Source organism: Natrix helvetica (assembly GCF_964273705.1).
Source record: "Natrix helvetica genome assembly, chromosome: Z".
Taxonomy (NCBI): domain Eukaryota; kingdom Metazoa; phylum Chordata; class Lepidosauria; order Squamata; family Natricidae; genus Natrix; species Natrix helvetica.
Genome location: NC_138554.1, coordinates 64,447,168 through 64,471,249, shown reverse-complemented (window position 1 = coordinate 64,471,249; position 24,082 = coordinate 64,447,168). Strand labels below are relative to the sequence as shown.

Here is a 24,082-nt window from a genome sequence, read left to right as displayed (position 1 = left end):
GGAGGAAGGGAAAAATGCCTCCATTTTTGAAAAAAAAAAAAAAGGCCCATTTCCCCCCCTTTTTCGTAAAAATGGGATGCAGGGGTGGGGATTCAGGAGGCCAAAAATGGCTGTATTCAGTGTATAACACGCACCAACATTTCCATGCTCTTTTAGGTGGGAAAAAGGTGCGTCTTATACTCCAAAAAGATGGTATTTATCTCTAATGCATAAGCTCTCATACAACAATAGTGATAGATTATTAATATAAAATCAAATATCAACCTTATTTTATACTATTGCCATATGAGAATATTCACTATCAAATCAAAAATATGTAGATTGAAAGAAACTAGTCTTACCAAAGAAATAATGGCAGAATAGGAATAATTCCCAATTAAGAAGCAGTTTCAATGTCACCAACTACTATTCTGAATTTCAAATTCTAGTCTAACTATATTTACTAAGAAATAAATTGCTTGTGTTCCTTAATTGCTTAAAATAGAAACCTATGTGACATAATTTGTTTGACAGATTCATAATTAATCTGTGAAAATATTAGGATATGCAATAATATTTTTAGGATAGCAAGAGAAACATTAGACAATTTCTTCTCTCTTTTTCTTAGATTGCAACATGTACAATATGTTGGCTAGTAGCATCATGCATCTAAATGGAAATCACTTTTACAAGCTATTCTGTGCCCTGCACTTGCAAAACCAAACCAAATATCTTTTCAAACATTTTTATGGAATTATTCTTCCACCTCTTCCTTTTCCTCTCTTGAATAATGTGATTAATACCAGTGGTGGGATTCAAATTGTTTTACTACTGGTTCTGTGGGCGTGGGTTGGTGGGGGTCATATAGTTTGGTGGGTATGACTTTGTGTGTGTGGTAGGGGAAGGATACTGTAAAATCTCCATTCTCTTCCCACTCCAGAAGAAGGTTACCGCAAAATCCCCATTTCCTCCCAATTGGTTGGGACTCGAGAGGCAGAGAATAGATGGGGGTGGTACCAGTCAGAGGAGGTATTTACCAGTTCTCTGAACTACTCAAAATTCTCGCTACCATTCTCCAAAACTGGTCAGAACCTGCTATACCAACTCTGATTAACACAAAATCTAATTACCAGGTTTGATGAAATCTCTGATATTTTGAAATTGAAGCTTCACTGAGTATAGGCTCCTGAATAGCAAAGACAACTGAATCTTCATTCTGACAATTACCACAGAGATTAAGCTATTCCAAACTCATTTTGACTATAAATTTAGTAAAGTATAAAACATAACATAGGTAAATAACTAGGTCGCTCTCGGGGATTCTTTTTGAGGAAAGGGTGAAGACTTGCTCCAGCCACGGCTGCTCCTGTGTCAATCTTGGCCAGGTTTATTCCATTTCATCCGCCAGCACGTACCTGCATTGGAGGTCTCAAGGGTCCCCCACAAGATGCAGGTGTGATAGACTTCATTGTTAAGCCCATCTATGGAGCATTCAACCAGGATCTCCTCAGACCATGTGGCCAGTCGACATGCTAGCTCACAGAACTCCTGGGTGAATTCTGCCACTGACCACAGCCTCTGGGTGATAGTCTTCATCCAAACTCTGGCTTTGCGCTCTGCTAGAGGATCCTCAAACTACCAGTGGAGGGCTGCCATAAACTGGTAGCAGTTTCCCAGTTGAGCATTGTCATTGTGAAAATGACCATTGGCTTACCTGAAGGGTCCTTTTCTGTACACCGCGGGAGAGTCCAAGCAATGGGTTAATTCAGTCTGCTTGCCCTTAGGACTGAGGAACTATTTTTCCTTAAGCCACACCTCCTCCTGGTGTGCTCAATCCCCCAGAATTCTTAGAAGGAGTCAGTTCGTGCGGACGGAGCGAAGCGTCCAAGATGATGTACTGTTGACACGAGGAACCCGAATCCCGGCCTTGAGAGCCAGGGTGGGTTGGACTCTCCCGCGGTGTACAGAAAAGGACCCTTCAGGTAAGCCAATGGTCATTTTCCTGTACACCGCTTGGAGAGTCCAAGCAATGGGACATACCAAAGTTATTGCCCATCTGGGCGGGCAGAAGAAGGCTCCCGGGATTCGGTCTCTGACACAACCGCCTGGAGCACACGCCTGCCGAAGGACGCCTCAGCCGAGGCGAAAATGTCCAATTTATAGTGTCGCACAAATGGAGAAGGAGAGGACCACGTAGCGGCCCTGCAGATGTCCAGGATCGAGGCCTGGGTGGCCCAGGCCGCTGAGGTAGCAGCACTTCATGTGGAGTGTGCAGTGATGCCACGCGGAACGGTCTTGGATTGACTTTCATAGGCAGTCGCAATGCAAGCACGAAGCCACCTGCCAATTGTGGAGGAAGTGACCTTCTTCCCTAGGGAACCGGGCTGGAAGGAGAGGAAAAGAGCCTCTGACTTCCTGAATTCCGCAGTACGAGCGATGTAGACCTTCAGGGCCCTCCTGACATCAAGATTGTGCCAGGATCGCTCTCTGGGATGCGACGGATGAGGACAAAAATTTGGCAACACAATGTCTTGCGCTCTATGGAACCATGAGTTTACTTTGGGGGTAAAGGTCGGGTCCAGCCTCAAAATGACCCTGTCAGGGTGGATGACGCACAGGTCCTGGCGAACAGAAAGAGCCGCCAGCTCCGAAATCCGGCGAGCTGACGTGATGGCAATCAAGAAGGCCGTCTTCAGCGTCAGGAATCGAAGAGAAATAGTGCGTAAAGGCTCGAATGGAGGGCCAGAGAGGGCCCGCAGGACCACGGACAGCTGCCAAGTAGGGTAGCGATGAACGGTGGGAGGGCGAAGGTTAGAGGCGCCCTTGAGGAAAAGACGCACCTTCGGGATTTTGTTGAGAGGCAAAAGGTGGTCGCCTGACCAGACAGTAGACAAAGCCGCCACCTGGCGTCGAAGGGTGTTCGGGGCCAGGCCCTTGTTGAGTCCCGCTTGAAGGAAGTCAAGCACTCTGGGAACAGGCGCGGTCGTCGGCTCGATGAGCAGCTCCTCACACCACTTGGCGAAGGCGGCCCAGGACGCATCATAAATCCTAGTGGTTGAAGGGCGTCTAGCCGCCTGAATGGTGTTCACTACCTCCTCCGACAGGCCTTGGCCTTTCAGTTGGTCCCCCTCAAGTGCCAGACGGCCAACTGGAGCCACTGGGGCTCTGGGTGAATCACGGCCCCCTGGCTGAGGGAAATCTGGTCCGGAGGAATGCGCCACGGAGGAGACACTGACAGGTGGACAAGGTCGGCAAACCACGACCTGCGGGGCCAATGCGGGGCCACGAGAAGGACCTCTGCTCCCTCTGCGATGACTTTGGAGATGAATTGAGGAAGGAGAGGCAGGGGAGGGAAGGCATACAGTAGCTCGCGGGGCCACTTGCAACGCAGTGCGTCTGTCCCCTCCGCCCCCGGGGTGAAGAACCGGGAGTAGAAGCGGTCGAGCTGCTTGTTGTCCCTGGACGCAAACAGGTCTACGGCCGGAGTCCCGAATCTGTCGGACATCTGGTGGAACAGGCGAGGGTCCAGTTTCCACTCCGCAGGATCTATGGTCGTCCTGCTCAGCCAGTCGGCCTGTGTGTTGTCCACACCGGAGATATGGTCGGAGCGAAGGGATTCCAGATGGTGCTCCGCCCAGCGTCCCAGGGACTCCGCCTCTCTCATCAGCGCTCTGGATCTGGTGCCGCCCTGGCGGTTGATGTGGGCCTTGGTGGCCACATTGTCCGTCATCAGAAGCACATGTTGACGATGGATGGACCGGCTGAAATGGCGCAGGGCCAGGCGAGCAGCTCTCAGTTCCAGCAGGTTGATGCTGTAGCTGGTTTCCACTTGGGACCACTTGCCCTGAACAACCAGGGACCCCATGTGGGCTCCCCAGCCGGAGAGGCTGGCGTCTGTGGTGATGATCAACCTCTCGGGCTCCTTGAATAGGTGGCCCTTGAGGATGGCCGGAGACACCCACCAGCGGAGAGACCTCATCACGTCCGGGGGAACTCGAATCGGCCTGGTAGAGTTGCTCCTGGATGCCCTCTGGTGCGGCAGCAGCAGCCACTGAAGAGACCTGGAATGCAGGCGGGCCCACGGCACGATGGAAATGCAGGAGATCATTTTTCCCAGCAGCTGCGACAGAAGGACCACTGGAGCCTGCCTCAAGCTCAACACCTTGTGGGTCATGGACCTTAGACCGGTCAACCTGTCTCGGGAAAGGAAAACCCTGCACAAGTTGGTATCTATCACCGCCCCCAGGTGTACAAGTCTGTTGGTTGGAGTGAGATGGCTCTTCTCTATGTTTAGAGTGAAGCCGTGATTTCTGAGGGATCTCATGGTGGTTTGGAGATCCCGAAGGGCCTGCTGCCTGGACGACGACTGGATCAGGATGTCGTCCAGGTAGCACTGAAGCCTTATGGGCCTGCGTCTTAGCTGAGCCGCCACTACCGCCAGCACTTTGGTAAACGTCCGAGGAGCGGACGAGAGGCCGAATGGAAGAGCTTTGTACTGGAAGTGGCGACCCGCATAATAGAAGCGCAGGAACTTCCTGTGCTGAGGACGGATGGGGATGTGGAGGTATGCCTCTCTGAGATCTATAGATGTGAGAAGATCTCCCTGTCGAATCCCCGCCAGAATGGACTGCAGAGACTGCATCTTGAACCTCCGGTAGGCGATATGCCTGTTGAGGTTCTTGAGGTCCAAGATGGCTCTCCACCCCCCCGAGTTCTTTGGCACCAGGAAGAGGATGGAGTAAAACCCCCTCCCCTCTTCGCCTTGGGGAACTGGTTCCACGGCCCTGATGTCTAGAAGATGACGGACTTCCTGGTCCATACGCTGCCTCTTTTGGGGGCAGGACGGGACAGGGCACCGGATGAAGGTCCGAGGGGGAAGGGACAGGAATTCCAGGGAGAGGCCTTCCCTGACTGTCTGCAGAACCCAAGCATCCTCGGTGTTCTGGGCCCAATGGGAGGCGAACAGCTGGAGGCGACCCCCGATGGGCGCCAAGCCCTGGCAGTCACTTTGACTTACGGAACGGCCTGTTGGAGGCCCCACCGCGGTTATACTTGCGGAAGCCGAACTGCTGCCTGCCTCTGTCCCGAAAGGGCGCTCTGTCTTGGGACCTGTCGCCCTGCTGGCCGAAGGACCTATTAGAGGGAGAGAAGGAAGAGGCAGAGGTGGAAGGCTCGGAGGCACGAAAGGACTGCCTCCTGGAGTAGGGAGCGGCCTTACGTTCCTGTTTTTTGTTTAGAGAAGGTAGGATCTTCCTCTTGTCCTTGGACTCAATGAGGAGAGGATCCAGGGACTCGCCAAACAATTTGGACCCCTTAAAGGGGGCGGAAGCCAGCTTCCATTTGTTTTTCTGGTCCGCTTGCCAATGTTGGAGCCAGATCAGTCGACGGGAAGTTATGTTAGAACCGAGGGCCCTGGAGGCAAATTTGGTGGCATTGAGGGACGCGTCAGCGGCATACTGGGAGGCCGCGATGATTTTTGACACGTCCTGGTGGAGACGGATGTCCCCCGCCGGGAGCTTGTTTAGGAGCTCGCGCAGCCAGATCACAGAGGCCCTATTAAAAAAGGAAGCGGAAGAAGAGGCCCTGATGGCCCAGGCAGCCGCCAGATGGGTCTTGTGGCACGCCTTTTCCGCCTTCTTGTCCTCCGCCTTAAGGCCTTCCAGGAGGTCGGCCGGTAGAGAGGACTTGGAAGTGAGCGCAGCGATGGGCGGGTCGACAGTGGGAAGGGCCAGAAGGTCCTCCAACACTGGCTCCATAGTATAAAGCTTCCTATCTACCCCGCTGGGAGAGGATTGCGTGGCGGGCTGAGCCCACTGGCGCTGGATTAAATCGAGGAACAGCCCCGGGACCGGAACCAGCTCTTGCTGGGGTGCTGGCACATCAAACATGACCGCATTGGGATTAGCCGGAGGGGCATCATCCGCCGGCGCGGTCGGCTTGGGCTTGATCCCCACCCTGGTGGCAGCCTTGACCTTGTGAAGGACCGATTTAAAAAGGCTGGGCTTGAAGAGACCCGCAAAGGCGGGCGCTTCGGGGGGAAGGTCCTCGTCGTCCGAGAGGCCTAGCACCTCCGGGTCAGGGTCCTCAATGGCAGAGGCCTCGCTGACCACCGAGGATTCCAGGGAAGGATGGCGAGCACGCTTGCTTGGGGGTGGAGCTGCCTGATCGGGTTTGGGACCCATAGGGGCCACTGCGGTAGGGCTTTTAAATTTCATGGCCTCCGTGATGCCCTTGGCAATGGCGCGGGCCATTAACTCCTGCATGCGGGGCGATAACTCCTCAGAGTCAGAATCGGGATCCAAGCCCTCTTCTAGGGGGGGTGAAGCCTCACCCTGCATATCGTCTATGCTAGCATCCCCAGGGGGAGGAACCTGTTCACAGGTCCAAGAAGGGGCCGGGGAAGCCGGCTCTGCAAATGACCTATTAGGGGATAGGTCCTGGGATTCTACCTCCTCGGCGAGGACCAACTGGAGATCTTCCCGGGAGGGAGGGGCTCCTGAAAGGGACTGCACCCTGTCTGCCTGGCGTCTGGCCTTCTCGAATTGCTTGTCAAGGGCCCGCTGGCGCCTTTCAGCATCCTTGGCCTCAGCCACCGAAGGGGTTCTGGAACGCTGTTTCCCAGAGCTACCCCCACCACCCTTGCCCGCACCCCCACTCCCCGAAGAGGAGGAACCCTTGCTAGGGGCCTGCGAGAGGCTCGGCCTAGCGTCTTGGGAATCGGGAGGACTGGGCAGGTCCATAGTCAATGACCACACAAGATGGAGCAAGGCTATGATAAGGCAGAAGGATAGATATAGACTGGTTGCTGTAATGGGAAACAAAACGAAATGAATCGTTAAAATTGCCAGATATACAAATAATCGAATCAATACTATGAATCATCCCATGCTTAACACCAGTCGGAGGCCCAGGGGTAGGATTGGGGCCTGCACCGAGGTGCAAGGCCCCGCAGGAGAAGCAGGGAGGAGAATGACTATAGAAAAAAATCTTTAGGCCTGCGCTTACTTAAGGCCTCCTCCCTGAGCCGGTATGATGACCGTTGGAATGGCACAGGAACCAGCGCCGCTCGCAAAAATAGACAAAGGGCGAAGGTGGCGATCCTAGCCCGATAAACCCTTGCTAGGCCCTGCCACCTCCAGCGGCCTCCTGACAACGAGGCTGATGCAAAATGGCGGCCATGGCTGGGCGCGCTATTTTCGCGCCTAAAATGGCCGCCGCAACAGCGTGGGGCTAAGGGAGAGCGAGGGGCGAACGCGCCTCGCAATGACGACGATCGCCCACTCCTCCCTGCGGCAGAGGTCCTCTAGCAGGCCGGGGAGCGAAAATACTTCGGCTAAAATAACAAACGAGGGGCCTGGGGACTTAGGAACCTCGCCGCTGCAGCCGCGTCGTTTTAACGACAAGCGGCAGGCCTCCGAAGCCGTCCCAAGAGGATCGGCTGAGGGGCACCCCCCACCACCTTCCAGCTTACCTCCTGGCCTTCAAATGCAGATTCTACTGAAGAAAGTCGCAGAATTGAAGAGAGAAACGTCTCACGAGGTTGGGGAATATTAGAGAAAAAAACTTTAAACGCAATTAGAGAGTCCAAGCCAAAAAAAGGATCAATTTAGCTCAGAGCTCTAACTAAATACGTCCAAACGGGCTGACTGAGGAAGAATTCTGGGGGATTGAGCACACCAGGAGGAGGTGTGGCTTAAGGAAAAATAGTTCCTCAGTCCTAAGGGCAAGCAGACTGAATTAACCCATTGCTTGGACTCTCCAAGCGGTGTACAGGAAAAGAAACCATCCACTCCTTTGCAGCCTATTCCAGGGCCATGGTAACACATCTCACTTTGGCTGTTTCTGATCCCAATTCATCCCCATATTCCTGCATATAATTCCAGATTTGAGCTAGGAAGAATCCGAGTTTGTGATCTCTTTTGAACTGCATTTCTAGCAGTAGGACTATGGGGAATAGTTCCCTCAGTTGGAGGAGCTGGAGACACTGCAGTTCCTGGTGACTGTGTGACTGCAGCCAGTGCCATGCTACCATTGCAAAGGTACCCATTTCCACCCACTGCCTGGATGGTCTCTCTGCTGGGATGCTGCATGGACAACTGGGCAAGTGTTTCTCTGGCTTTCCAATTTTCAATTGCCTCTTGCAGCAGATACAATGCATGGCTCAGCATGAGATCCTTGTGGTCAGAGTTGTGCAGGGTATCTCACCATAATCTCTATCACACCCCTCCACTCTGTGGGATCTTTGATGGCCCCTGGTAAAAGTGACCCCCGGCAGATGCTCTTCATGATCCTCCCATCATTCTATGCCCAATGACTATCTGTCTCAGACCAGCTCCTCATCAAGCTTCAGATGTTCTAGTAATTCAGTCTCATCTCTAGTGTGCATGGTTGGCGGGGGGGTTGCTCCTGGGGCTGAGGACTCTTCTTGGTTGCTTCCACGGGTTGACATCGAGTGCTCGGCCCCTACAGTAGATTACGGTCTCCGTAATCTACTGTAAGGGCTTGGATGACAAAGCAATTCTTACCTAATGTCTAAACCTAAGAAAGAAAACCCCTGAATCCATTGATTTAAAGAAGAGGTACTTTTATTAAGAATAAACTGATAGAAACAAAAGCAAAGCAAGATCAGAAAAAAATCAGTGCAAAAGGTACATATTGAAAGTCACCCAAAATCCTCCCTCCAAGAGTCCACCACAGAAAAACCAATCAGCATCCAACATGATGTTATGGGAAAGCTCTTCAGCTGAGTCCTAGGACTCAGTTTATGATGCAAACCTCCCTTCCAATTCTCATGGGAATGCTTCACACCAGCTCTCTTTCCCTTCCCATCCCAATTGCCAAAAAACTCCTTCCCATTTCCATGGCAGCCGAGAGCAAGCAAGCTGTAAACAACGTGCTGGAAATCTGGTTGACAAGATCAGTTCTTCCACTTAATAGTATGATTGTTTTGTAACCAAGCAATTCCCATCACCAATGGAAGAGCAATATGGTCAGCCTCAAAATGAGTTACTGTTTAGGGATATTAATTTACTGTCAATTGCAAAGGCACTATAGTGTGAGTGATGGAACCTGCTTTTAAAATTCTGACAATAATAGTTATACCTGGCAATTGAGACTTCAGAGGAACAGTGAGGATCTTAAATTTCTGGACTGTGCCTAGGCTTATGGAGTCAGCAGTTTCCATAAAGTAAAGGTAAAGATAAAGGTTCCCCTCGCACCTATGTGCTAGTCATTCCCGACTCTAGGGGGCGGTGCTCATCTCCATTTCTAAGCTGAAGAGCCAGCGCTGTCTGAAGACATCTCCGTGATCATGTGGCTGGCGTGACTAGACGCCAAAGGAACATGGAACGCTGTTACCTTCCCACCAAAGGTGGTTCCTATTTTTCTACTTGTATTTTTACATGCTTTCAAACAGCTAGGTTGGCAGAAGCTGGGATAAGTAACAGGAGCTCACCCCGTTACATGGCACTAAGGATTCGAACTGCCAAATTGCCAACTTTTCAATCAAAAAGCTCAGTATGTTAGCCACTGAGCCGCCGCGTCCACCGAAACCCACCACAGTTTCCAAACAATCTATCAAAACAAGGTAGGCTGCTTCCTGACCACTGGGAAATATCAGTATAGCATCGAATTTTATTAACGTACCTGAGCATGGAAGTAATTGAGCCTTGTTCAGTGCTTGGGTGATCCCCCCACGTTCCCCCCATGGGGGACGGGGGGCATTTTTCATTTCCTTAGCCTTTGAGCTTGTCATCCAGGTGGTTAGTAGTGACATTGCTGTCTGTTGCCTCTTCTGTTGCCCCAATCCTTCTCTTTGATAACTAGGCATATCTAGCTGCCTCACCCATTCATCATATAATATAGTCTCCAGATCCTTTATCCCAGGGGTGTCAAACTCACGTTGTCACAGTGGCGCACATGAGGTATCGGGACTTTTTTCCCCTTTGCTAAACCGGACATGGGCATGGCCAGCACATGAAGCATCCAGCCCACGGCCCAGGAGTTTGACAGGCCTGCTTTATCCTCTTTGTTGTCAAAAGCTAAATTGTCACCAGGTTAATAAACCTACCCAAAGTATAACCTGACACTTCAAGAGAACAATCCTCTCATGTAAATATAGTTTGTGAACACATTTGTTAAGGCATACTGAAATTTAGAATAGTCATCAGAATTCAGGAGAACAAGATTTAACCAAAGGGGGATCGTCTTTCCATTACAACTCTTTGGGGCATCTTAAAATATGAAACTGAGAACTGCCGATGAAAGACTGTGAAAACCTGTATGTGGAGTGAGTTTTTTACATCCTTTAACTGAAGACTTGTTTATACATAATTCTTGTATTTTTAAATGTTATCCAGATGTGATAATTGTCATTAAACTAAGAAATTGGGACAATTATGAGAGATCTTGCAATTTCTGATCATACAATGAAAAATCCTAAAAATTATGACTTTGACATGAAAAGAAAACATCAGACAAGTTATATTATGTAAGTTTTATAATTTAATTTGTTTGCTGTAAAGTGAAACAACCACTCTTTACTAGTAAAGCATTTTGCATAGCTCTACCTACAACTGTGGTTTACCTAGTAAAACATGTTTAAGGAAATCATGATTTAAGACAATAAATGCATTTATAATAAACCATGAACCATGATTCCCAAATCTTAATGGCTAGATTCACAGAACTTGTTCAACCAAAAATTAGACATATTCCAAAATGACTTTGGGCTCTATATGAGGACAGCGTCCATGCTTAGGCCTGTGAAACCCAGTTAAGCATAAGTAAATTGCTAACTATATTAGTGAAATAAGATGTTCATTTATTATCTAACAAGAATTATTTTCTGCTGAAGTAATGTTTGCATGAATTTATATGGCCTGCTTATTAAATCATTTCTGAACAACACCCTTGGTTTCTAATACAGCATTACAGCTCTTGTGTGAAACATAAAGTGGCACTGGAGGTGAAAGATCACTAAGTTATATAATTTTCAGGAGTCTGGAAATCATTAACACCAGAATACTGTATTATAATCCAGTGAGGTACTAAGTGCATTTTCTGAAACTGAAACGTGTGAGTATATTTTTGTGTTTCTATATGAAAACTGACTAGATTCACTTTAAGAGTCAAATTTTAATTTTAATCAAGGTCTTCTATATCTGATACACTGGCATAGATGACTAATACGTTTTACAGATAAGAACTCCAACTATGTTGAACAACATCATTGTTTAATCTGTTGTTTTACCTAGCAACAGTTTGTATTTTGATAAAGTCTGTTGTAAGATGTAGCTAGTCATGTACTATAATCAAGTTATGCAAATGCTGCCTTTGTTGGACGAAGGTGTTGACACAGCCATTATTTCAAAGATTAAGAAAATCAACATTGTATTACAAATGCAGAACTTAACCCAGATATTAAAAGGTCAACTTTTAACTCTTGAGTTTTATTTATCACAATGTAAGTAAAGAAATAGTTGAACTGAACCGTAATTCCAATTTTAAAGTATGGTCAGGCTAGCTGTCACCAGTCAATAAAGATCTTTGCCATGGTGACTGGGCATAACGTGCATCACAGCCCGATCCATCTGGAAGGCATCAAAATCGAAGCACTGATCTGTCTTATTATAAAATGTCTATCTGAAAACTAGGTCTACCCTGATTATATCACAAAATCTATTCTGTTAATAGAAAACACTGCTTAGAATATTGTTCCCATGTCCCCAGGCCCTGTTAATGCTATAAAATAGTAAGGATACTTCTACCATAAACCAAACCCAACATTTTGTTCAATGGGGTCGAATTTCAGGGACTGCCTAGACAAGTTCCTGCAGCTTTTTGGACAAGATTTTTCAGAAGTAGTTTGGCACTGCTTCCTTCCTAGAGTTGAGAGAAAGTGATAGGCCTAAGCTTATTCAGCTGGCTTTATGTCCAACTGGGAATAGAATGAAGGGTCAGCTGGGTTCCAGCCAGATGCCTTAACCATTATAACAGAAGAAAACAAACTGCATCGAATGCAGAATTAATCAGATGAATTATTTGAGCCAAAGAATCCATTCCTCCCACATCTCATCAGAACAAAGCCATTCATCTTCCCTCTTTTCTTTCTGCCTTTTTTGGAGCAGACCAAAAGTTTTCCAAGAGACATCATACTACATCAGCTTATGATGTCAGTGGTTCCTGGCAGACAGAGATCCTCTTGATTCTATTTAGTGTCTAGAGAAGGCTCATTTAGTTTTGGTTCTAGGACAAAATAGAAACTGAGGTGGAGCTGCCAGATTGAAAATAAGCCTTTTTAACATCCAGAAATGTATCCAGCATACCCTGCTAATTTACATTACATTAAAAACTGATCTTTCAGACAATCATATGGAGTAAGAGTAGGAATTGTATCAAAATCTAAAGATTAACTCTTTAGGGGGGGTCTGTGTCCCCTCCCCCCGAATTAACCCTCCATTGAACAAGGAGCAATATCCCATACTTTCTTAATATTGTCTGCTTGGAGCTACTAGATCTACAAGGATTGAGATCTGCAAATTAAATCTTGCTTCAACTACAAAATGGTAATGGAATTAAGAGTTGCATTAAAAAAAGTCGGGACCACACAACAGTTGGATTTACACAACATCCCTGTGGTTAACTACAACTTGCTTCATTAAACCAATTTATAGATTCATTTAACTTTCTGAACCATAAACTAACTACAAGAACTAAATTCACACAGCATGCTAGTCAATGCGATTGCTTGTTTCTGGCAGCAAGAGAACTGTTCAGTTACGGTGTAGAAGATGGGAGGCCAATAAATGTATTTATTTATTCATACATAGATAGAGAGAGACTAGGAATATAATTCTGCCCAAATAAATATTTTTACTCTCAAGAAATTCAAAAGAGAACACATAAAGTATTGAAATGCCCGCTGTTAAAATGGATGGCACTTAAGTATGTTTAATTCCACCAGGATTGTGTCAACACAACTTCTCAATCAACTTATTTGATGACTAATTCAGGAACGACAAAGTGAACAGCACAAGAACAGTAGATGGAATAATGACTTTCTTAAAAAGGAAATAAGTTATTTGTAAAAAACTAATTAACTGGAAAAATTCTTTTCTTATAGCTACTGCTATCAGCAGCAGCAACGACAAAAATTACAAAACAAGATTAAACCGAACACTTAACTTCGCTAACAAAAGCAGGATTGCGAATCAGCCGTGCACAGAAGCTCATCTATCCAACTACCAGCTTCTCGCGTACTGCTTGTGCAAAACGAAATATGCGGGAGAGAGCAAAAGCACTACAGAGATTTTACCTTTCAGCCTCAGCTCCCCAGTGGAGCGCGCTCGTTCGCTGATTCGCCGGACCGGCCAGCAAAGCAAAAGGCGCCCCACGCGAAAGTGGCTGAAAAAGCTTCAGAGACAAAGCCCACGCAAGAAAGGAAGCCTTATTGGGCCTTCGCTGTCTTCAAGATGCTCCAATACAAGAAGCTGGTTCGACAATGGAGTAAAAAGCAGAAGTTCTGCCAAAGCTCTCTCTCTCTCATTCTCTCTCTCTCATTCTCTCGCCCTCCCCCCCATCCCTCCCCGGTCAAAGAACAAATTCCTTCGCTGCCTGGAAATCCAGCAAGCAGGTGGCTCCCTCTGGCTTTCCTCGGCACTCAAATCCCCGCTGCCCTTCATAGAACCGAGGCAGCAGCTGGCTTCCGCGTTCTACTCCCTGGTTTCCTGCCTGCTGGTTCGCCTTTTTCTTCTGAACTCTCAAAGGCAAGGGAGAAACTATGCTGCTCGTCCTGTATCTTTGAAAGACTGTTGGATCTCGTTTCTGCAAAGAAAGGCTGGGGTAAAGGCAACTGTTTACTTTCCAGCACAAGGACAGCTGAACTCCTTGGACGGATGATTCATAGGATATGCCAATAGAGATAAGAGGACTCCAGCCAACAATTCTCCCAATTCTTCCTCTCCGGACTCTTGTGAACACCTGAAAAGAAGGGAGGGGTTGAGACCAGAGGCTACTCTGCTGCTCCTGTCCAGGAGCATAGCAACATGAATGAACTTGCAGAGAACAATTGTTGTCTGAAAAATGGACAAGGGGGATTTTATTTTGGCCATGCATTGTAGCTCTATGTTGCCCCCAATTCTTATTGTAGAAATGCTTTTCCATTCCTCAATCGATGGAATTCTACAGAGCCCGCCCACCCCACCTAGTCATATGAACCTGCCAAGGAAGATAAAGCATTTCTACTATGGGCCATGATGATGGAGCAGAGGAATATAAAATGTATTCTGATATTAATTGGCGTTACTATTCACAAATGAACTGCTAGCAGAATAGTCAAGATTCGTTCAAATTGAGTTAAATTCCTAGAGATTCCTCATACCTTTTTGATTAATTATGTGCCCTCAAGTCATTTTCTACTTCTAGTGATTACATCCACATAATTTGCCTGGCAACAAGAGAGATGGTAGTGGATTGCTAATGCTTTCTTCTTTAATTTTGTTATGAATATTTCCTTATCTAGTCTTCACCCCTGGGATTCTTTTCAAGTAATTTCTACAGCCAACCCTGCATAACTTTCGGAAATTGGTGACAGTTGGCTGGGCAAAGTGAATATGGGAGTATCACACATTCCCAATTGATCAGACAACCCCTTGTTCATATTGAGGTTATGTGTGTATCGCAAATTAAAATGTGGTTGCCAATTTATGATTCAGTGGCAGTGTTCCCACAACTCATTATACTCAATAGATGTTATTTTTAAATAAGTATCATATGCTCTGACAAAAGATATTAGAAACATCCAAGATACCAATACTTTGAACCTTTCCAGGTATCAGTTTTGATTTGTTAACAAAATGCAATTTGATGCGTTCCCTGTTATTCATTTCCAACAGAATGGTTCTTTGGACTCTATTCCTTATAAAAGGGAAAAACATTTTCCTTTGAAATGCAAATATTAATTAGCATTCTTTCACTAACTCATACCATACTGATATGGGTTGATATTTATAGGAGGGATTCCTCAATTGCATATTTTATTTCAATCTGAAATCAGAACAAATATAACTTCTTTCCCCCAAATTTCTTGTCACTAAAAAGTTACAGCAATTTATTATTCAGCAAGCTTCCAATATCGTTGTGTATATATTTCTAAGGTTGATCTCTCAATAGCCCCCCTCCCATATTCTCTTTTTCTCTTTCTTTCTCTTACACACACAGGGAGGGGGAGGGGGAGAAAGAAATAGAGAGATCTGAATAGAAGTTTATAATTTGGCCATCCTAGTCACCATCTCTTGGAAAGACTTTAACAGACATTTACTGCTCTCTTCTGTGTTACTAAGACACATACATGGGATGGGAGAAGGCAGAGAGGGAGATCAGACAAGGTAAAAACTATTTGTCTGACATTCTTTGCAACCTTTAGATTAAAAGAGCTATAGACATTTCCAATTGTAGTACAATGATTACAATGTAGATACAAAGAAAAACAACAACTCAGATGTATTCCAAATGTGGTGTAAATAGTGGTACCCCAGAAGGTTCCCCTCACCCTTTTAAGTACTATCATCACAAGGCCAATTGGTTTATATCAATGTGTCTTGTTTTTAAAGACACATTGCTGGGGTTCATTCAACCTATTTGAATGATAAACTCATTCAAACCTACCATATAGGTTCTCAACAAACCACTGGGCCACAAATCAGCGACACGCATCTTAGCTTCACTTTCTCTTTTTGCTCCAGAATATCAGGACAAAGTTTCAAATGGAAATCACACCATGCTCCGTTTCCTAAGTGCCCAGTTCAATTAGAACAGCTGGTTTCTCCCTCTCAGTCAATCATGTTTTTACCCAGTACTTCTTGACAAGAGCAGTTACCAACAGATTTACATTAAAACCCCAAGCAAGTTTTGTTCACCACAAAGCTGTTTCACCAGCTGTTACCTCCCAACAGCATGTTTCCCTCTTGTAATGATAATTTTGCGAACAAACAAACAAAACAAAGGATCAGAGGAAATGAGCTCATGTGATTTTCTTTTTTTTGCCTAGTAATTTTTATTGTTTTTCTCTTTTCAGCATATGTTACAGTCGTTATGTCAACATTTTGTACATTGTCATATCGTCTTATCTATACATGTTTTTCTCTTTTCACCATATATTACAGTCATTATGTTAACATTTGTACCTTGTTATATCATCTTATCTATACATGTTTATAATACTCCGCTTCTATATTTACATACGTTTATACACAGTTCTATACTGTTGTTTCTGTTGTCTATATTGTTTTTGGCTTAATTATTTTTCTTGTTTTCTAACCATTCATACCAATTATTCCAGATTTCATAATATTCCGATTCCTCTTTATCTTTTAATTTTAGAGTTAATTTGTCCATCTCTGCACAGTCCAGTGTTTTTTTATCATTAATTCGTCCGGGGGGGGGGGGGGTAGTAGTTTGTTTCCAGTATTGAGCGAAAGCAATTCTAGCTGTAGTTAGAAGATGTTTTAGTAAATATTTGATTTTTTTTGTATATTTCCCTTTGATTATTCCCAGCAAGAAGGTTTTGGGTTTATATTTTATTTGTTCTCTCGTGATTTCTTGCACCCATTTCCAAAAATTTTTCCAATATTTTTGTGATTCCGGGCAAGACCACCACATATGATAGAAGGTCCCTTGTTCTTTTTTACATTTCCAGCAGGTCGGTTTCAAATTTGGGTATATTTTAGCCAATCTTGTTGGTGATAGGTGCCAACGATAAAACATTTTGTATTTATTTTCTTTCAATGTTGCTGATCGTGTTAATTTATAGTTTATGTTCCAAATTCTTTCCCAATCCGCTAGATCTATATTATAACCAAAATTTTTGGGCCATGCTATCATACAGCCTTTAACTTTTTCTTCTTCTAATGTTACTTCTAGCAAATATTTATACATTTTCGTTATGAATTTGTTTTCCAGGCCAATTAAGATTTTATCTATTTGTTGCAATTCTGTATATATTCCATATTCTTTTACATCTTTTTTGTATCTTGATTGTAGTTGCAGATATGGCCACCAATCTATATTTATATTATTCTCTTTTAGTTCTTGATTTGTTTTCAAATTCCCCTGGTTATCTAAAATTTCACTGTATCTAATCATTTTTGATAGATCTAGCGTATTGGGATGTATCATAGCTTCCATGGTGGAGAGCCATATCGGTATTTTCATGTAGTGTTTTGCTTTAATTTCGTTCCACACCTGTATTAATGCATCTCTAATATAATGTGTATGGAAATATTTTTGTTTCTTTTTACTTTCTTCCCATAAGAAAAAGTGCCATCCTGTTTGCAGGTCATGGCCTTCTAATGCTAGTATTCTTCTGTTTTTTAAATTTATCCAGTCTTTGATCCAAATTAATGCTGCTGCTTTGTAGTAGAGTTCCCAGTCAGGTAGCCCCATACCACTTCTGCTTCTATCATCTTGTAATGTTTTCAATTTTATCCTAGCTTTCTTCCCTTGCCAGATAAATTTTAGTATAACTTTGTTCAATTCGGTAAAAAAAAATTTCTCTAATTTTATGGGGATAGTTTGAAATAGATATAGCACTCTTGGTAGTATATTCATTTTTATGGTTGCTATTTTCCCTAATAAAGATAGTTGTAATTTCCCCCATAATTCTAGATCTTTTTTTATTTGTTGCACTAATTTTGTATAATTATTTTCTTTTATAGTTGAGCACTTAGCAGTTAGCCATATTCCAAGATATTTGACTTTCTTTACCACTTGGAGTCCTATTATTTTTTCTAATTCTTTATTTTGTTCTTCCTTCAAATTTTTCGTTATTATTTTAGTCTTTTCTCTATAAATTTTTAATCCTGCCACATTTCCATATTTTCCTAGTTCTGGCATTAAACTGTTTTTAATGGATCTTCTATAATAAATACCAAATCGTCTGCAAAGGCTTGGATTTTGTATTCTTCAATTTTAATTTTGGTTCCTCTTATTTCTGGATTTTGTCTAATTCGTCTCAGAAAACTTTCTAGTGTCAGGATGAAAAGCAGAGGTGATAGTGGGCAGCCCTGTCTCACTCCTTTCATTATCTCAAAAAACTCTGTGTTTTCCCCATTTAATAGTATGTTTGCCTTTTGAGTGGAGTATATTGTTTCTATTAATCTTTCAAATTTGTTTCCTAGGTTCATATTCTTAATTTGTTGTTTTATATATTGCCAATTTAGATTATCAAATGCCTTTTGTGCATCCAGGAAAACAAGTGCCACTTGTTTCTCTGGGTGCACCTCATAATATTCCAAGATATTAGCTATTATTCTGGTATTATTTCTAATTTGTCTTATTTAATATCACTGAAAACATGAGCCAGAGGTTTTCATTTCTCCGTGATTTTTTTGCTGCTGTTTCTTTAAGTTTTAACATGGTTTCTTGGATGCTTTGCAGCATTGTCTGTACATTTTCAGTGTTCGGCTCTGAGTTTGGTTTTTCTGTTGCATTCATTTCTTCTGTTGACCCTTTGGGTGCTGGGGAGGCAGTCAGTACCTTTGTTGAATTTATCGCAAGATTAACGTTTGTCTTTTTTCCGGTTCTTAGTGCTGTTGATGTTATATTTGCCATTTCTTTTATGGTTTTATCTTGTTCTATAAGTACCTTATATATATTGTTCCAGATTAGCATTCAATATCTTTCCCCTCCCCCCTGTATTAATATATCAACAGTAGTCTTAGTACAATATAAGACTCTTAAATAATATATATAGGTTATTCAATGGTGCCTAGAAATGGTAGCAAGAGGGATTATATAGGTAGAAAGGAAGGACAGGGGGGAAAGAACTCAATACTTATTCATATCAACATCCACAATACTAAATATTTAAATTGTTCGCTGTGTCCTTAGTGTTACTGAAATTACTAAGATTTAAGTTGATTAAACATTTGTAACATAGGTATATATAAATAGTGATTGCCACAGATTTTCAAACTTACTTATTGTGAATATAACATTAAATATAAATAGAAATATTTATATTAAATATTAATATAAATACTTATGTATAAATATTATAGCAATTATATATATATAATTCTGCCTGCATGGTCTTCTGTGATGAAGCCGAAGGACAGAAAGAGGGAGTGTGACCTTCCTCCCATATTTAGGCATACCAGGGGTTGTAACACAAATATATACTTATTTCCCTGGCTCAACTGATAAGGAAGAGAACCCGTGGCTTAGTGGTTAAGACTCCTGCCTAAGATATATACAGCCTGGGTTCTAATCCCAGTAAGGGTATGGCTAGCTGATGAGAGCTAATTAGCTCGAAATAGATCTATCCTAGTCTCCCTTTATTTATTTATCAGTACAAATACAACACACACACACATCATATACATATACATATACATATATATATATATATATATATATATATATATATATATATATATATATATATATATATATATGTATGTATGTATTATTAATATAGTTAGTTCATTCACCACTTTCCTTAGAGTTTCTTTAAGTTTTTTAAGTTCCTTTCTTTCAGTTTTTATAAAATTGTCCAGGCTCTTCTAAGTTGTTTCTGTATCGCTCTTTCATCAGCTTTCTCTTCCGTTTTGTTACTTTGTTACTCTCTTCTCCTTCCTATTTAATGGCCGTCCACCGCTGCTTTCTGGTATAACACAGTCCACCAAGATCTCCCTCTGGCTCTCTTTCTTCTCTACAAGACCCCGGTCAGTTCGTATTTTTTTCTCCTCGTTTCTTCGGGTTTGTTTTTACCTTTGAAGTTGTCGCTCTCACCTCTTCCAGTGGCCTTTCAGTTGTAGGGCTCTCTCACCCAGTCTCTGGAGACTCCCTGTTTGCCCGTTTTCCTCTGCGGTCTGCGATCCGTTTTTGTCCAGCCTATACTCTCCGCTGTTTTCGCTTGTAAGCCAGTCTGTTGATTCTCACGGCGTTATAACAATGTAGCAACAAGTTGAAACAAGTTAAATCTTCCTTCCTTCTCCTATTAGGTGGTTTGCTGAGGCTTCAGATCCGCCATAAAAGATGAGCGGCAGACACTTACACGCTGGGTTGAAAAGGGTATCCCCAGTCGTAACGGGCGATTGCCCTCCGCCTCGTTAGTTCTGGGGTATCCCTACTTCTCCACGTCTCCCTTCAGGATCAGTGTATCCCCGGGGGGGGGGGATCCTCCAAAATGCACAAATTGGGGTTCGAAGACAGAGCCATGTTTTCTTCCCCGCACTTGCCTCGACGTCACCACCGGAAGTCGAGCTGATGTGATTTTCAATTAATAGCTTCTGCTTTTCATTTACAGTTTGTTTGTTTTGTACTGTACTTCAGACAGCTTGCTGAAATTGATTAGGAACTACCTGGAAGGATTTAAATAAGGTTAGACATGAAGACAACATTATGAGATTAAAATCTACAACCCATGTTTATATCCCAACAAAGCTACATATAAAACAAGGCAACCACTGCTGGATCACTACTTCTAGCACAATATAACTGTTTCCTTCAGTGATGAGCCAGATGCCCTAAAATGGGACATTGATTCTTGCTTGTGTTTTCCAGCATTGGTATCTAGAAGCATATTGCCTCAAATGTTACAGATAGCTTATAGTATAATGTCTATTTAGCCAAAAGTACTGAGAATTCATTTGTTTAAGTATGGCTTGTTAGGTAAACCTGAATTAATATATCACATTAAACCATATGCAAACCACAATTGTTGGTGTTATATTCTAAACCAAAACCAGACCTATTACATTACACTTCAGTGTACTTCGTAAAGGTTACTTTACTCCTGCCAGCAATGGATGCATTTCTTATCTTTATTCTCTGGTAAGAAAACAATTTCTGTTCTTAGTCTCCATCCACACAATAGCAGCTGAGCAGTCATTTATTTATTCACTCTTATTGTACACAGTTGGAATTAGGATCTCTTTATCTTTTAGATTGGTGGGCATATTTATCATGTTTAAAGTGCAACATGGGTGTGGCTGAGGTTTGCCAATCCATAAAATGATTGTATGGTGGATGTCTACAGTCACAGAGTGTAAACATGTTATGACAAGTTATTTATCTGGCATTAAGGAACTGTCATTGGGCATGCCATTGGCCATGATTGTAAAGATGTGAGCTCCCAAATTGCCCAGGGAATTTATTTTCCCTGGGCAATTGGGCAAATTCAGAGCTGCAGTTCTATATGCATTTATTTGGAAAGTAGTTCCACCCACTACAAACAATGTGTTTTCATATAAACATTCGAAGATTAATGTTAAGAATAAGAAGACAGTTACATTGCAGTTTTTCAGTAACTTTGCTGTATTTGAAGCATAAAAACCCCAACTTTTTATTCATTTGAAGAAACTACTAAGTATCTGAATAAGAAAAACAAGAAATCCAAGAAGAAACCAGCATAGTTGCACAAAGCTCTCTGTGATAAACTGAAATACAAAAAGGCAAGTACAAAAAAATGGGAAGAGGGACATAAAACCAAGACAGAATATCAGCATACAACCCACTTCAGGAATAGCCAAAATCCCATAAGACAAGATCCCTTGCTCGGGATCCAAAAAGATCTTGACAGACTTGAACAATGTACCCTATCCAACAACATGAAATTTAACATGGAGAAAAGCAAGGTTTAACATGTAGACAAAAAAAACCAAAGGTACAAGTACATAGTAAGTGAAACTTGGCTTGAACACAATAACTGTGACATGGACTTAGAGTCCTAATTTAATATCACTGAAAACATGAGCCAGAGGTTTTTAAGAAAAGACTGGACAGCCACCTGTATGAAATGGTATAGGTTTTTCTACCTGAATAGGGGGTTGGACTAGAAAACCTCCAAGGTCCCTTACAGCTCTATTCTAATTTGATTGATTGATTGATTGATTGAAACTGGCCTTCTTTCAAGAAATAAGCCACAGTTTTTTTTCTGCATGGCATATTATTGCGCAGCTTTCTGGCTTCCTTATTCGGCAGGATCACACCTGCCATCTTCAAGCTGTGGGCTTAAAATGGGAACGGAGCTGCCGTCTTTCTGTAAGTCTTGGTGGGAGGGGATGGGGTGGTGGCTTTGTTTCAGTAAGTGGAATGATTGGTTGTGTGGTTGTATCATGACTGGTAGATTGGTGCTGATTGGTGCAGGTTGTGTGTGCATTGTTGTTTTGTATTTTAACGGCTTATTTATTTATTTATTTATTTTATTGAACTTATTAGTCGCCCCCTCTCCCCACAGGGACTCGGGGCGACGTACAGAGCAATAATCAAGATAGCACCATAAAATCGTGCAGAGGAGGTAAAAATAAGTCCATAAATAAGCATACTTACAAAGTTTAAAACCCCAAAAATATTAAAAACAAAATTTCCCATTGTAAAATGACCTGGGGTGGCAAGATAGTAACGTTATGCCAGGCCGGCTTGACAAAACATGTAGGTCTTCAGCTTCATACGGAAGGAGCGAAGATCGGTTGTTGTCCGGATGTCTGGGGGGAGGTCATTCCAAAGGGTAGGGCCCACCACAGAGAAGGCCCTACTCCTGGGCACCGTCCCCAGGCACTCTCTAGAGGACGGCACCCGGAGTAGCCCCTCCCTGTGTGAGCGAGTGGGTCGCAGGGATGTATGGGGCAGGACGCGATCCCGCAGGTAACTAGGCCCTGTGCCATGGAGCGCTTTGAAGATGGTAACCAGTACCTTGAAGCGCACCCGGTAGGCCACAGGAAGCCAGTGCAGCTCGCGCAGGATAGGTGTTATATGGGAGAATCTCGATCTCCCCATAATAACCCGCGCGGCTGCATTCTGGACCAACTGCAGTCTCTGGGCGCACCTCAAGGGGAGCCCCATGTAGAGAGCGTTACAGTAGTCCAGGCGGGACGTCACCAGCGCGTGAGTGACTGTGCGCAAGGCCTCCCGGTCCAAAAGGGGGCGCAACTGGCGCACGAGGCGAACCTGGAGGAACGCCCCCCTTGCCACGGTCGCCGCGTGATCTTCAAAGGTCAGCCGATCGTCAAGGAGGACGCCCAAGTTGCGCGCCCCTTCCACCGGGGCTAATTGCTCATCCCCGATGGTCAGCGATGGAATATGCTGATTGAATCGGGAAGCCGGGAACCACAGCCACTCTGTCTTGGAGGGGTTGAGCCTGAGCCTGCTGTCATCCATCCAGACCCGTACGGCTTCCAGACATCGGGTCATCACTTCGACAGCCTCGTTGGGGTGGTTTGGGGTGGAAATGTACAACTGAGTATCATCAGCGTACAAATGGTAACTCACCCCAAAACCACGGATGATCTCGCCCAGCGGCTTCATATATATGTTGAACAAGAGAGGCGAGAGAATCGACCCCTGTGGGACCCCACAAATGAGGGGCCTTGCGGTCGACCTCTGCTCCCCCGTCAACACACATTGCGTCCGGCCAGAGAGGTAGGAGTGGAACCACCGTAGCACGGTGCCTCCAATCCCCAACCCCTCCAGCCGGCGCAATAGGATACCATGGTCGATGGTATCGAAGGCCGCCGAGAGATCTAATAGAACAAGGATGGAGGAACAACCCTCATCCTTTGCCCTCCAGAGATCATCCACCAACGCGACCAAGGCCGTCTCCGTGCTGTGACCGAGTCGGAAGCCGGACTGGCGCGGGTCTAGATAATCATCTTCCTCCAGGTGACGCGGAAACTGCTGAGCCACCACACTCTCAACAACCTTTGCTAAAAAAGGAAGGTTGGAGACAGGACGATAATTTGCTAGTTCCTTTGGGTCCAGAGAAGGCTTCTTGAGCAGGGGCCTGACCACCGCCTCTTTCAGGGCGGCCGGCATCCGGCCCTCCCCCAACGAAGCGTTCACCAGCCCCAGTAGCCAGCCTCGTGAGCCCTCCCAGGAGGCCAGCACCAACCAGGAGGGACACGGGTCCAGTAAACATGTGGTGGCCCGCAGTCGCCCGCGCAACCTGTCCAAATCTTTGATGACAACAGGGTCAAACTCCTCCCAGCATGGTCTCTCAAGACTAGTCTCGGACTTCCCCACTGGAGCACTGGAGTGGGTCCAACCTCTCCGGATATGATCGATTTTATCCTGCAGGAACTCTCCAAATTCCTCTGCCCTGCCC

At 44.4% G+C, this 24,082-nt stretch overlaps 1 protein-coding gene across 2 annotated transcripts in view; it reads right to left on the bottom strand.

Moving 5' to 3' along the window:
- The window catches only part of TNS3 (tensin 3), a 169,481-nt gene extending 155,918 nt beyond the window's left edge, over positions 1 to 13,563 (bottom strand). For both annotated transcript variants that reach the window (XM_081971417.1, XM_081971418.1), the window contains exon 1: positions 13,295 to 13,563. The gene's annotated coding sequence lies outside the window, so the exon portion shown is untranslated. The remainder of the gene's footprint in view (positions 1 to 13,294) is intronic.
- Positions 13,564 to 24,082: the final 10,519 nt, after the last annotated feature.